This window comes from Pleurodeles waltl, chromosome 9 (assembly GCF_031143425.1).
Source record: "Pleurodeles waltl isolate 20211129_DDA chromosome 9, aPleWal1.hap1.20221129, whole genome shotgun sequence".
NCBI lineage: Eukaryota > Metazoa > Chordata > Amphibia > Caudata > Salamandridae > Pleurodeles > Pleurodeles waltl.
Genome location: NC_090448.1, coordinates 372,726,939 through 372,740,219, shown reverse-complemented (window position 1 = coordinate 372,740,219; position 13,281 = coordinate 372,726,939). Strand labels below are relative to the sequence as shown.

Below are 13,281 nucleotides of genomic sequence, written 5' to 3'. Positions count from 1 at the left end.
AAGGCGGCTTTTGTGCCTTTAGCTGCACTTACAGATTTTAAGGGCAGGATGTCATTAGCAGCATCTTGATCGTCGAATAATTTTTCCAACCCCGGGATAGGCTCATATTTACAATTAAAATCTCCACCAACTAACACCTTTGCATTATCTCCTAATGAGTCTAGAACGGAGTCCAAGAGTTCTACTACCTCTGATTCCTTGTTAGAAGGGAACGGTCTGTTATATATATTTATTAGATGTATAGTTTCTTTCCCTCTTGTTTTGATTTTAAGGCCTAGTAGGTCCGGGGAGGGGATGGGTAGCGGGGTGACATCTATTTCTAGGGTCACTTTAACCCAGATGACCAGTCCCCCTGAGGCTCTCCCTCTAGTTGATGGAATAGCATGGGAACAATAGGTTTTATACCCCAGCCTATGGGGGGTTTCTACCATCCAGGTTTCTTGTAGGAGTATGATGTCGTAGTTCTCAATATAGGAACACCATACCACATCCTCAAGGTTCCTTGCTAAGCCAGCTATATTCCATGATATCAGTCTAATACTTGATTTTCCTTTTACACAGGGAGGATCTAATACTATAAGTAGGTTGTCTTTTTCTGTAACATCCTCCAGCTCAACTAAGGGGTTTGGCTCTTTATCTTGGTTGTAGTTTTTACTAGTGTCTTTACTAGTGTCTTTACCCTCCATGGTCACTGAGAGGCACTTATCCGGTACACCCGAACTAGTTGTCTTACTTAAAATAGAATAAGGGGATTTAACGTTGCTTACCAATTTAACTGTCCTTGTATTTCTGGGACTCGAGGGTACTATGAGTTCCGGTTCAAGATCTTCTATACTCTGTTTTTGTTCCCACGTCTGGGTATATACTAACGTTTCTGTGATGGGATCCCCTGCTCGTGGGAGTCAATCGTTTTCGTCCAAAGTGCTCAGTACCGAAAAGCTATTTCCAGTTGGGGTATAAGAGCTAGTGTTTCTTCTAATAGTCAAGGGTCTGTGTTTTTTAGAAGGTTCTGATGTACTGGCTAAGTGTCGATAAAAATAACCCAGAGGATGCACACCCACGTCAGATTCCTTTATATCCAAGGAGGCTGCTCTAAGAAGGACAGTCGCAACATGTTGAGGGTGCCTAAAATTAACAATTACACAGTCTCCCTTACATTTTTTCCTTGCGTTTCCCATCCATGGTATCCGCCTAGTAGACAGTATTTGATCGGATAGGTGTAGGGGGAAACCACAATTTTTGTTTAACCAGGCAACTGATTTCCGTTTGAGAGAATCATGTGATTCCTCACGGAAGTTCACTGCTGTTGGGTCTAAGGGAGGAATGTTCGAAAGGACTATGACATAGGGTTCACAATCAGGTGGAAGGTTAATAAAATTTGGTCTGTTCACAGGAGTAGTGTTCCTCACAATATTAGATGCAGCTGCTTTCATATGAGGGGTACTATCCACCATACTTGGTGGCTCCCTAGATTCAGGTAAACGTGGCCTCTGTGCTTCAACCAATTGTTCAGGGTTGCCGGATTGGACGGATAGCTCAGACTGTTTCATAGTTTGTCCCATATACATTTTGTCTAAAAGACCACCCAAGCTAGATACCTCCGTAGATAGTAATTCAATCTTTTCCATAAGAGGTTTAGTCATATGGACTAGTTTTTCCTCAAATAGCTTAGCGATGTGGCCCAAGAGAACACCATTCACATCGTCCTTGTTAATTGTAATCCCATTTTCAGCTACATTACTTCTATGACCATATTCTATCATTGGTTCTATTGTTGGTTTGAAATGAGTGTTACCCCGCTTGGATAGCATTTTTCTGCATTTTCTAACAGCTCTCTTAGGGGGAGAGTGAGACAATGCAGGCTCACTCGGGGGCTCCAATGGGACTTGATTTGGTGGCTCTAAAACGAAGGGTAAAGCGGCTGGGTTTTCCAAAGGGAGAGCTTCAATATTAAGGGGGTCCATCATAACAGAACCGCTACCATTGTTTACAGGAGAAAACATTTCTGGGGTGGACTCCTTCCCTAAGGACTTCCTTCTATCAGTGTTTATCTTGCTCACCATTTTAACCAGGTAATTATCCAGGGTGGAAATATTCTTAGCCATTCTACACCGCCCTCACGAATATGACGACCACTACTAGTTTTTGATAAATACTAGACTGTCTAGTTTTATGGCCCTGCACTACACAGAACTTTTATATCGTTTACAAAGTATAGGGCCTCTACATATATCAGCAATAACACAGAACAGCAAGTGTATAACACCCAGAAGACACAATGAATCAATTTAAATGGAGCCCAGGTATACAGCTTACTAAAACGTTATCAGATTCAATAAAAACAATTACAATTAACTGCTTAGTGAACTTGCTCAACCTGACCCCTTCTGGCCCCCTAACGGATCCCTAACGGACTCACAACGGCCTGTCCTTTGCCCGACCCCGCTCAGCCAGGGGCAGGATCAGTTTGATATCACCTTCGGGCGTGTGAGATCCGCTTGTTCTGCTTCCGTGGTGCTAGGGGACCTGGCTAAAGTAGTCCCGTCCTGGTCCGTCAACGCTCCTCCCACACAGCGGTCGCAATGTCGGGCGACGGCGGGGGGGAGACGTGGAGGTCAGCAGAGGGAACAAAAGGGACAGCACCCCCCGAGGACCACAAGGGCACACAGGTATGCTGCACGATACAGGTGTAATTGAATTACAGCATTAATATGTCTGTGACCAGATATTAAAGAGGGGTGGCCCAGCCCAGCCTCTTCCTGTCGATGACGGGCGAAGGACGGGCGAAGGACGGGCGAAGGACGGGCGAAGGACGGGCGAAGGACGGGCGAAGGACGGGCGAAGGACGGGCGAAGGACGGGCGAAGGACGGGCGAAGGACGGGCGAAGGACGGGCGAAGGACGGGCGAAGGACGGGCGAAGGACGGGCGAAGGACGGGCGAAGGACGGGCGAAGGACGGGCCCGCCCTTGGCCCGGGCTTCGCCCGGGCGCCGCCCGCGCGCGTCCCGCGGCTGCAGGCGCGCCAAGTGAAGTTTAAAGGGCCTCCCGCCCTATCAGCAGCTGAGGCTGCTACCGCCGAGATTTAAAGGGCTCCTGCCGCCTGTGCAAGTCTGTGCGCGTCCCGCGGCTGGATTAAAAAAGAGCAAATAAATGCAGGTTGCACACAATTATCTGCAGTGAAAGCTTCAGTTGCAAAACCATGCTAAAGTAACCAGGTTGTTAATTTCCTTATTTGGTAGAATATCCCCACACACTTTCCAAGGTGAACATTTTCACTTTAACATAATAGGTCTTTAGAAATCTAACTCAAGCAACCTTTCAGACTGGGTATCTGATATTACAATTAAACATTGCTGGACACATCAGCTTTGTCAGAATTAATTAACACTTTAAATTTCAGCAAGTAAATCTTCGTAGGAAAACTCATACTGCCATTAAAGAAAGAATCAGTGGGGCTTTGAAAAGTTAAGGATGAAAAGTAAAGGACCTTTTGGCACGATGCAGGGTTCTTGTAGCTAATGAAAGTGCACTTACAGAGAAACACTTAAGATCTAGTTACAAATTAAATAACCATTTGCAATGCAATAAGTCTAGCATTTTCTGGAGTTAGAGCTATTGGCGCTGTAAATGCATAACTGGACTTTTCTTGCCACATAAATTAGTCAATACTGCCGCATAAATTTGACCCTCTGCCACATAATTCCAGTAGCCCTGCATATTATTAAAGCACTTCCATTTACATTCTTTCTCCATCTGCAGCAAAAAATGAAATTATATTTTTGTATATTATTATTTTGAGGTCCTCCCCTAGTGTAGTTTGGGGACTCAGATGACCTAGACAAACAGACCAGGTCATGCAGTGAGTTATGGGCAAAAAAAGTTTGTAAAAGGAATGCCCCACAAAGCATTATGGGGAGAGTTTCTGAGTGCAGCGAATATTATAGTATCTTGACTGTAATGCCCAGAACAGCCCCTAGAGGGCACCACTATAAAAAGAACTTTAAAAGAAACCTGGTCATGTTACCTTACAGTCAGTCCCTACAGGGCATAACATGAAAACAGAATTGCAGAAAATAATGCAGTGTAACTATATATCAGGACTCAAAAATCTACTAGCCTACTCACTATGGCGAGTCATATTTTATCAGGTCAAGCTGTTTTTAGGACATACTCTCCCCCCTCTGGCGAGTTGATAAAGAACAGGTGTTTTGTTCAGTCAGAAAGTGGAGGAGCAATAAAGATGCCTTTAAATCTTGGTTTTGTCACATTTGCTCTGTGTTTAGAGACAGAGGTCAAAAATCAGTTTGTCTTACAATTAATTTCCCTTCTCACTGCAGAGTTCCAGGATTTTGTCTGGTTTTTCCTAACACACAACATTTAAATAGCTAAGTTAACTGTACAAACATTTCCAAAATATATTTCAGTAGTTGTGAAAGCCCATTGTTTGTACTTCTTTGAGATTATTTTTTTTTTCTAATAGGATGATAACAAATTAGAACACTTTACTTGGCTACGTGCAAAGAATACATATGTTTTCTGAAACCCAATTTTCACAGATTGTTAATACATTATATAGTTTAGAACAGTAAAGCTGCAAGTTAGTGGGAATGTTTTTGGAAATTTCTGCGAAATGTTCTGTCTGTAAATGACAGTGTGCAACCACATCATGATTTAGTAATATATTTATTAAACATGAGTGTCTGAACATAAACTGAGAAACACTCCGCCCCTGATGGCAGTGCTATTAGTAAACTAAGAGTCAAGTAACGGATCATGTGTTCCCTATATGTGGGCTAGTATTTTTTTCCGTTTTTTTTTAATACATAGCGGAAACGTTTAGTCTATTTAATAAACAAATACTTTTTTTGTACAGCAGAAATGCTGAGCTCACATATTTGAATGTACACTCATAGGTGATAATGAAGAAAAAGGTGAATCTGTAAAGTAAAATATTTGACTAGGATCACACAATTTGAGACCCATTTATGTGTTAAGTACAATACAGTTATGGTCAGGTTTATTGTTCAAGTTACTTGATCTGCAGGTCCAGTTATGATTTTTTCGAGGCCTGTATATGTAGCCCCTAGAGAACGTAGTACCTTACACATTTTCAGGCCTAGCAGGCCTACTGCAATACTATTACAAACAATACCATTAAGACACAAACTACTCCCAGCTGTGAAACAAAAGTCCCAGGCACAATAGACCTTAAGACATTGAATGGTGAGAGGTAACTATTTTGGGATCACTCCCCAACCTAGTGTGGTGACCTAAAGATGCTGTAGATCGAAAGAGTGAGTTGTGCTGAACATTTTGATGGTGGTCTCATTGTCCTAGGGCCATCACATGGTGAGTTATAGGCAAATTCAAAGCATTATGGGACGATGTTCCAATGTGCAGCGCATTTTGTAGTATCTTGATTGTAATGCTCCGCACAGCCATTAGAGGACACCATAAAAAAAAATAAAAAAAACAGCATTTGGAAGAAACATGGTCGTGTAACCATATATGTAACCATATATGCCCCTAGAGGGCATAACAACATGAAAAAAGAATGGCATAAAGTAATGTAGTGTAACCATATATGTAGCCCCTAGAGGGCATAGTGCCTTACACATTTTCAGGCCTAACAGGCCTACATAAATACTATTACAAACAAGGCCCTCAAAACAAACTTATCCCAGCTTTAAAACTAAAGTTTCAGAAATGAGAGAGCTTAAAAAGGCACTGAATGGTGGAAGAGGTTATTATTTTGGGTTCACCCCCCCCAAAAAAAACAACCTGGCCCATCGTGCAATATGCCATGTAACAGGGTGAGTCTGCAAAGCAGCCTCAAGGTGGGACCAATGTAAAGCATTTACCGACCAAATCAAGGGAATTTTGAAAGGCAGGTTTAGGAACAAATAAAAGTGATGGGCGTGGGATGGGTGTGGTTAAAGGCCACAGAGCAGATTACAACATGTCGAAGAGCAGGGCACTGCTAAACTCGACCTAAAAAGGAGTGGGTCTCGGCCTCTGGAACACATGACTAGAAACGGGAAACTTTAGGAATCCACATTCTCCGACTGACAATCATTGTGTATTGCTGCTTACTTGCGGATGGACTGCAGCATACCATTTAGAAAATTGCTAATTTAAACTTTACCAAGGCAGTCACATGCCACACCTTAGTTCCTAGAAATTTAAATTACCTATTACACAATGAACACACAACGTGCCATGGATTGAGGGTTGGTGTTAAAAACATAATACACCAAGTAGGTCGTGTTCTTTATAAATGTATTAATCTCTTATCAATCGTAGCATATTGCCAACCTGAAAGAACAGAAAGAATTAGGGACAATATTGATTCAATCCAAGCTTAAAAGGGAAATTGCTTAATTGCTTAATCTGAGCTATTTCTTTGGGAGAAGGATCCTCTAGAATGGTTTTAAAAATTTAAAGAAGTTTCCAGTGTGGCGACTCTAGCTTTTTTCCTGAGAGCAATATGCATTTGCACCAACTGCAAAGAGATGGGAAGTATTTTTCAGCTTCGAGGACACATTTTAGCAACAGTCTAACTTCAAAATGTCTATTTAGCTCCGCTATTGCCTCAAAAAGAACATGTGCATATTTTTTTTAATTATTTGTAGAACAGGTCACAACAATTTTATATATTCAGCACACAGTGTTACAAGCAGAATGTTGCATAATTTGAATAATCTTATGCAGCATATTTATGAGAAAGTACGTGCACATATAAACATTTAGCAAAATATAAGAATAATTGTGTATATAATCCCAGCATATACATCTTTCCCAGTTAGATCGTAGAGATCTTCAATTGTTATTGTTAGGAACAATCTACCAATAGTAATATTCAGTGGTGTTCGCCAAAAAGAAATGTAGTGGGGACCAACCATCTGTCTGGTGGGGTGTGCTGAGGAGGAATGATGAGTACACTCCTGAAAGTTCCTCACAGAGCGCCACGTTCCTAAACCAATCTTTAAAATCTTTAAAAGAGGGCAACCTCTTCCTTAGTCAGCACCACTCTTTGACTCATCACCAATAGGGTAGTGGCGACAACACTTCTATGTATTTTGGAGATAAACTTGACATGGCCTAGCAATGCCATCGGTTGACTTAGGATAACATCCTCTACCATAATTGTCAACACCCTACACAATTCACTACAAAGCTCTGCCACTTTTTGGTATCTTCATGCTAAATAAATAAAATCATCTTCCTGTTTATAGTTATGCTAGCAATAGGTGTCTTCAGTCGGTCCCCATTTGGACAAGCTAACTGGTGTGTGGTATACCCTATGAAGAAACCTAAAATGGTTAGCAGTACAACACACTGGCCACCTGTGAACTCAGATTGCAGATCTTGCAACCACAGAGACCTTATGAGCATGCCATCCACTATTAGACTGCCTATCATCACATTATACATTTTGGTCGCCACATTCTTAGGGTATAGATCTACCAGTAGTAGTGTGAGCAAATTCTACTCCTTTGGCTCAACCATGAATAAGAGAAACTGGGCGATTGATTTCAGCATGACATTGTTTTTGGTACATGGACGAGCTGGATATATTATCCATGTCTTCTCACAAAAATTCTTGATATGATATCAAATGGTGCTTTAAGAATAGATTTCCCATCGTCAGTATATGTTCTTTTGGTTACATGTAATGTTAATGACCGTTCAGTGACTGGTAATAACTGCGAGTCATGCATAACAAGTGAGATGAGTAAAGTACATTTACTTTACTTATAATTACCAGTCTGGACAACGCACGTATAGAACATCTAGCCGTTTGTATTTGTATGGGGCCTTACTATTTTCTGACGTAGAGGAATTAGGATTTGAACAATTTTCATTGGCTTTTTTCAAAGAACATCAGAATATTAGTGAATGGTGAAAATGCAGGGATATCCGCAGTTATCATGCAAAGTTTTTACCAGTTACACATAAAGAAATGCATCCAACACATTAACCACTTAAACGTGTGCTTCATAGGTCTGAGGCCGCTATCAGGACCAGGAGCAAAGAGAGAAAACCACAGAACCTGAAAGCCCTTGACCTAATGGATCCATGCATATGTAACCAGCAGCTTTAAACTTGTCGGCAGATAAATGACTGCCATAAAATAAGCGTTCAAACCCTATAAAAGACATTTATATTTATGTTTTCATTTTTAAATGTTCAATCATAGGATATGTAACATGGGGCCTGTAAATGTCTTATCCTTCTTGAAATAAGGCATCAACAATATAAATGCAGATGAATACAATACAATCCATTAACTGGAATCTGAGAACCTAGATGTCTTGACCTGAGACGAAAGGACCAAATAATGACTCAAAAATGTGTTTTTGGGTTAACAGGCAGTACATCCCACTCCTTCACGAGTCACTATAATTGCCAGATTCTTGAGCCAGTCTCAACTTGGAGCTTCCATTACCGTTGAATAGACATCTTAGCTTCAGCCAATACCACATTTATCCATCTCTTCCAATGATGCCGAACACCTTAGGCCTCAAGTGTATTCTGCAGTATTATAAGCCATAATGAAGGTGCCACAGCTAAACCTCTTGCGTCTTTCAATGTTGACCATATTTCTGCCAAAAATTGAGCAGCAGGGCCATGCTAAGTGCACCATGTCACAATCTAGCCCCCCCCCGTGTCTCCAGCAGTTAGAAGCAGTTTAATAACCCAGAGGAAAAACAGGTTCAGATTATTCTTGGGATAAAGTGTGACTTCTAATGAGTTAATGGCATAAAAAGGTAACTTCAGTGTAAAAAGTTTAAGACAGTTTAGGGCAGGCTTATCTCACAAGTAGTTTGTGAGCTACTGGTAGCTAACATGCTACCTAAAAGGACTTCTTACTGTGTGCGGCCCAGCTACTAAATGTGCAGCTTTTGCTTGGCTGAAATACTTTATATATACCAAAACTGAAAGCATTTGAGATAAAAATGTGGGTATTTTCTGAACTTATAAGGTGTCATTTGGAGAAAAATGGCTGAATTTCCAAAATATATTTAAAGCTGATATTTGACTGATAAATCATGTGGCTTTAGGGAAACGTGTTACTAACATTACCTTAATGTAATGGGCATTACAGTTATAGCTATTACGTATTACCCATGTAGAGGCATTCCACATTGAAATGAGTCTTATTTTATTTACCTTACTGCTGGCAACCGTGCTTGAACTAATCTTGCATATGGTGGCCATTAATGTAATATTGTCTGATGTGGTCACAATTACAATAATCATGTTAGGATCTTGGAATGACTCATTAAAAATAAGTAGCTCTTATAACAAAAAAAGTTGGAGACTCCTGGTCTGGAGTAGCCTTGAAAGGGACAAACAGACGTCCAATGAGCCAAGGACAAAAAAAAGTAACTGGATGGTAGCATGTTACATTGTTTACTAACTCCAAGTAACAAAACCCTAGTTACGTGTCACTGTACGAAGCACTGCCAAAACATTTCCTATTCACAGAACCCTTCAATGATCAAGGACCATATGGGTAAAATAAGATTCAAATGGAAGTTGTGTTAAGTACAAGTGAAGAATACTGGCCAAACGATGATCATTCTTCGGTGAACTTCAACTTTTCGTGTGAAGGTTTTGACTTGGGTAGCAGAGACTGGCCGACCCGCTCCAGCCAAAGGAACACCACAGTGCTCATTGGAAGTTTCAGCAATTACAAAAACAGCTGTTACAAACTTGCAAAATGGGAATGAAGCAGTTGTCCTCAGCCACACTCCGGTCCACCATTCATTAATAGGCACAAGTGTATCAGGGTTGTGTGAAAAAGCAGAGCAGGCATTCCAAGATCAGTACTTTGGCGTTTTCACATATATTCTATTATCTTGTGATGCAGATGCTTCAGTTGTTAACTACAGGCCAGGGGATACACAAATGTTAGCTCTAGGGCAGCCCCTGTCCTCAAGTTATCCTTCAAGCATATGTGTCAAACATATGTCAATCACCTAGGCTTGTGGTGATATTCCATGCTAGGCCGAGTAGTCTACCCTTTTCCAGTAGACAAGCTACACAGCTGTCCAGACATAGTAATAGGGCTTCTTCTTGGCCCCAACTTCCAAAAGATATGCAATACTACATTAGACATCTCATGCCAGGTGGTGCGGCAAAACTTCTTCAGGAGAAGAGATACCGAATACTGGCACTTGAGTGCCAATATCATGTGAAACTGAAGGCACTCTTATGAAGCAAAGGAAAGTTATCAATTGTTTAAAAAAATCATAGCCCAAGACCGTGGTAGCAGGAGCACCTTCAGAAGCACAATTCGAGAAGTCCTCCACTACAGTGATGGGGAAGCACATAACATTAGTGAGTGTCAAAAGTTTCACAGGTTAGGTATGTCAAGTGGGTTTGAGTAGTTTCTTAGCACGATTAGAGAGAAGGTGCCTGAGGCAGCCAAATCAGTTACCTATACTGCAACCAGATCCAAAGGTCTGTGAAGATGTAATTTTCCAGTCCAAGATGAGCAATAGAGCATCCCTAACAGCAGTTTTACGCAAGTGGTCACATCCACTAGGATGAACAAGTCCTGAAGCGAGATCTCTAATGACTCGCATCACAAGACAGAGGACAACATTCACACAGCAACGGGGCTCCCAAGTATGTAACACACAAATATAATCCGTTGTTGCATGGTCCCAGACAGTGTCAATATGGCTAGAGAAGTATGCCCAGGTTTGTGTTTCAAGTGACTTCTGAACACTAAATTAGCAGGTTTCTCTCTTCAAGAGAGCAGACACCTCAGAGTGGGTAACAAGAGAAGAGAACCGAAAGGCCGTCCTGCCATCCTATACTGAACTCTATTGCACCACAGTAGCATATGCAACAAACTGGGGACAACATTTTTCACCTCCTTTAAACAATACTAACTTTAGTCGAGAGACTGCAGGAGTGGGAGCTTTCTGTATCATGGCGTGACTGGAAGTTAATTCGCACTTAACATGACTGTTATTTGATATCATGTTCTTAGCGAAAGGCAAAATGCCCAACATAAGCTTGACATAAACAAATTAAAACACAGGCATTAAAACACAGATCTATCCAATAGATAAAACATATATATGGGATTTCGGTAGACTGGTGCCAGAAGGAGGTGAGGTGTTAGAGTCCCAATAAACTGTGATCTACAAAAGTTTTTACTTAAACATTTTTGATAACTTGACCATTATCTTGCCTTCGTAAAGTATAAGTCTGGTTCTTTAAGGAAACAAAGCTGGGGACATCCATGGCCCCCTAGTCAAGTCCATTCCACTACACTTCCCAAGTCCATTCCACTAAGCTACCTTTTCCTCCCATCTGCATTAACGTATGCCATTTTCCAAGAAACCAGTTTCACAACAGTGAAGGCAACTGTGTAGAAAGGTACTGCGAAAATGAGCATGTTAATACTCGCTCTGGTGGATACTCTATTTAACCACAGATTGTGCACTTTTATAATTTTCCCTAGCTGCCTAACTCGATCTGGAAATTATCTTAGCAGTGCCCCTGCGCGCTGCGAGGTGGCGCTGTGCTGCTCTCTGTTGACTCCATACTGACCGGAAGTGGCAGAGTAGAGCCACCTATAAGCACCAATGTCAGTTTCTTTCTAGACTCTTTTTGCACCCTCAGAAGCAGAGAATTAACAACTATTGGTACCAGTGTGCGATCACTAACTTGGGACCTCGGTTGAGGTGGATATTGAGGACAGTTCGGGGCCAGACTTTGGAGGTAGCCCTGGATTTGCCTCCATTGCACGCTTCAATGGAGGAGGAAAAACACAGGTTTTGTCAGAGCGGGCCCATGATGGGTTCAAGAAGTTCAGATGACGCCACGAATGGAGCTACCAGCGGTAATCACACTGAGGGCCACTACAGATCCTTGGTGCACAAAGGCACACCATAGAGAGCCAGAAGAGTGCCAAAACTATGCAGCATGGCCTCGTTAAAGGCCTTGATCTGTTGAGGAACGCTGGTTAATACAGGGCACAATGGAAACAAATGTGGTATCGGTTCCACAACCAGAGATCCGGAGGGAAAGCCCTAACAGAGATACACTTGCACCTTCTCTTTAGACCGAGTTCACCGAGACTGGGTTTTAAACACGAGGAACCTGCAGTTAGAAGCCTACATAATAAAATAACTGTACATTAAGATCTTAAATGGGTGGGATATTTTATCAGGCATAGTGGGTGAGGAAGGGCCTTATAATGATGCAGAAGAACAATGTTCTAGAGCGGAAGCCTTGAGATTATGTTTTTCTGCAGGACCACACTAGTGCTAAATGTGCCTTGTGGCAACAAACCCCAATAACAGACCTGAACAGGTCTGAAATAAATGAATGACTATTTTACTCCATAGAAGAAGTGAAACTCCCACACCTGAAGGGAGCATATACATCTTTTCTGGAAGTCTGCATGTTTATTCTTATGTCCCGTGAAGTGGCAAGCTTACAGGCTAATAAGGCTGAGCACAAGACTGGACATGAATAACAAGTATGAATGGCTGAGGAGAGCATGGTCTGTCCTGCTTGTTGATATAGAATATTGTAGTGGTGCTCTTATCTTAGACAAACTAACTGCTTTATTTCAGGGAGCCATGCATGGATTACCGAACACAGAAATAGGTATTTTAACTACTAAAAGAGTTTTCCCTAGCACATTGTTCAAACTGGGGGGGCAGCCTCGTTGGGGGGGGGAGGGGGGGGGTCTTTTGAGATTGCACTCTCTAGCCAAGAGAAGCATCATGCTGATAACAGTGCTTTGTTTTTTAGTGAACAAAAATGAGTGGCAGGAAGTCACTCTACAATGAGCCATCACTAACATATTTTGTCATTTATATCTTGCCTGGGAGTAGATGACCAGTATAATATCTTTAAAATCGTGTATTTGATTGCAGTTTTAAAAAGGGTAACAGAACTTAAGTGCAATGTTTAAATATGTTTACAAATATTTAAACATTGCCAGTTTAATAGAATAATGATGAAAGAATTGTTGGAGGGACCTGATTCTCAGAGGGGCAAAAGGAGGCAGTCACGTAAAAAAATTTGAAGAGCACTGCCCTAGTGCAACCATAGAAGTGTGAACATGCAGAGGTTATAGAGCAATCACATACTGCAATCAATCAATCAAGTAGTTGTAAAAAGCGGCTATTCACCCGCTAGGGTCTCAAGGCGCTGGAGGAGGGGAGGAGGAAGCAGTAAGTGAAGGTCAGAGGGGATCAGGTGAAGAGCCAAGTTTGGAGGTCCTTTCTGAATTGAGAAAGCGTG

General features: G+C 41.6%; 1 protein-coding gene across 1 annotated transcript in view; it reads right to left on the bottom strand.

The window, feature by feature from the left end:
* Positions 1-13,281, bottom strand: part of TIMM50 (translocase of inner mitochondrial membrane 50) — a 248,473-nt gene that overhangs the window by 136,369 nt on the left and 98,823 nt on the right. The gene's annotated exons all lie outside the window — the stretch shown is intronic.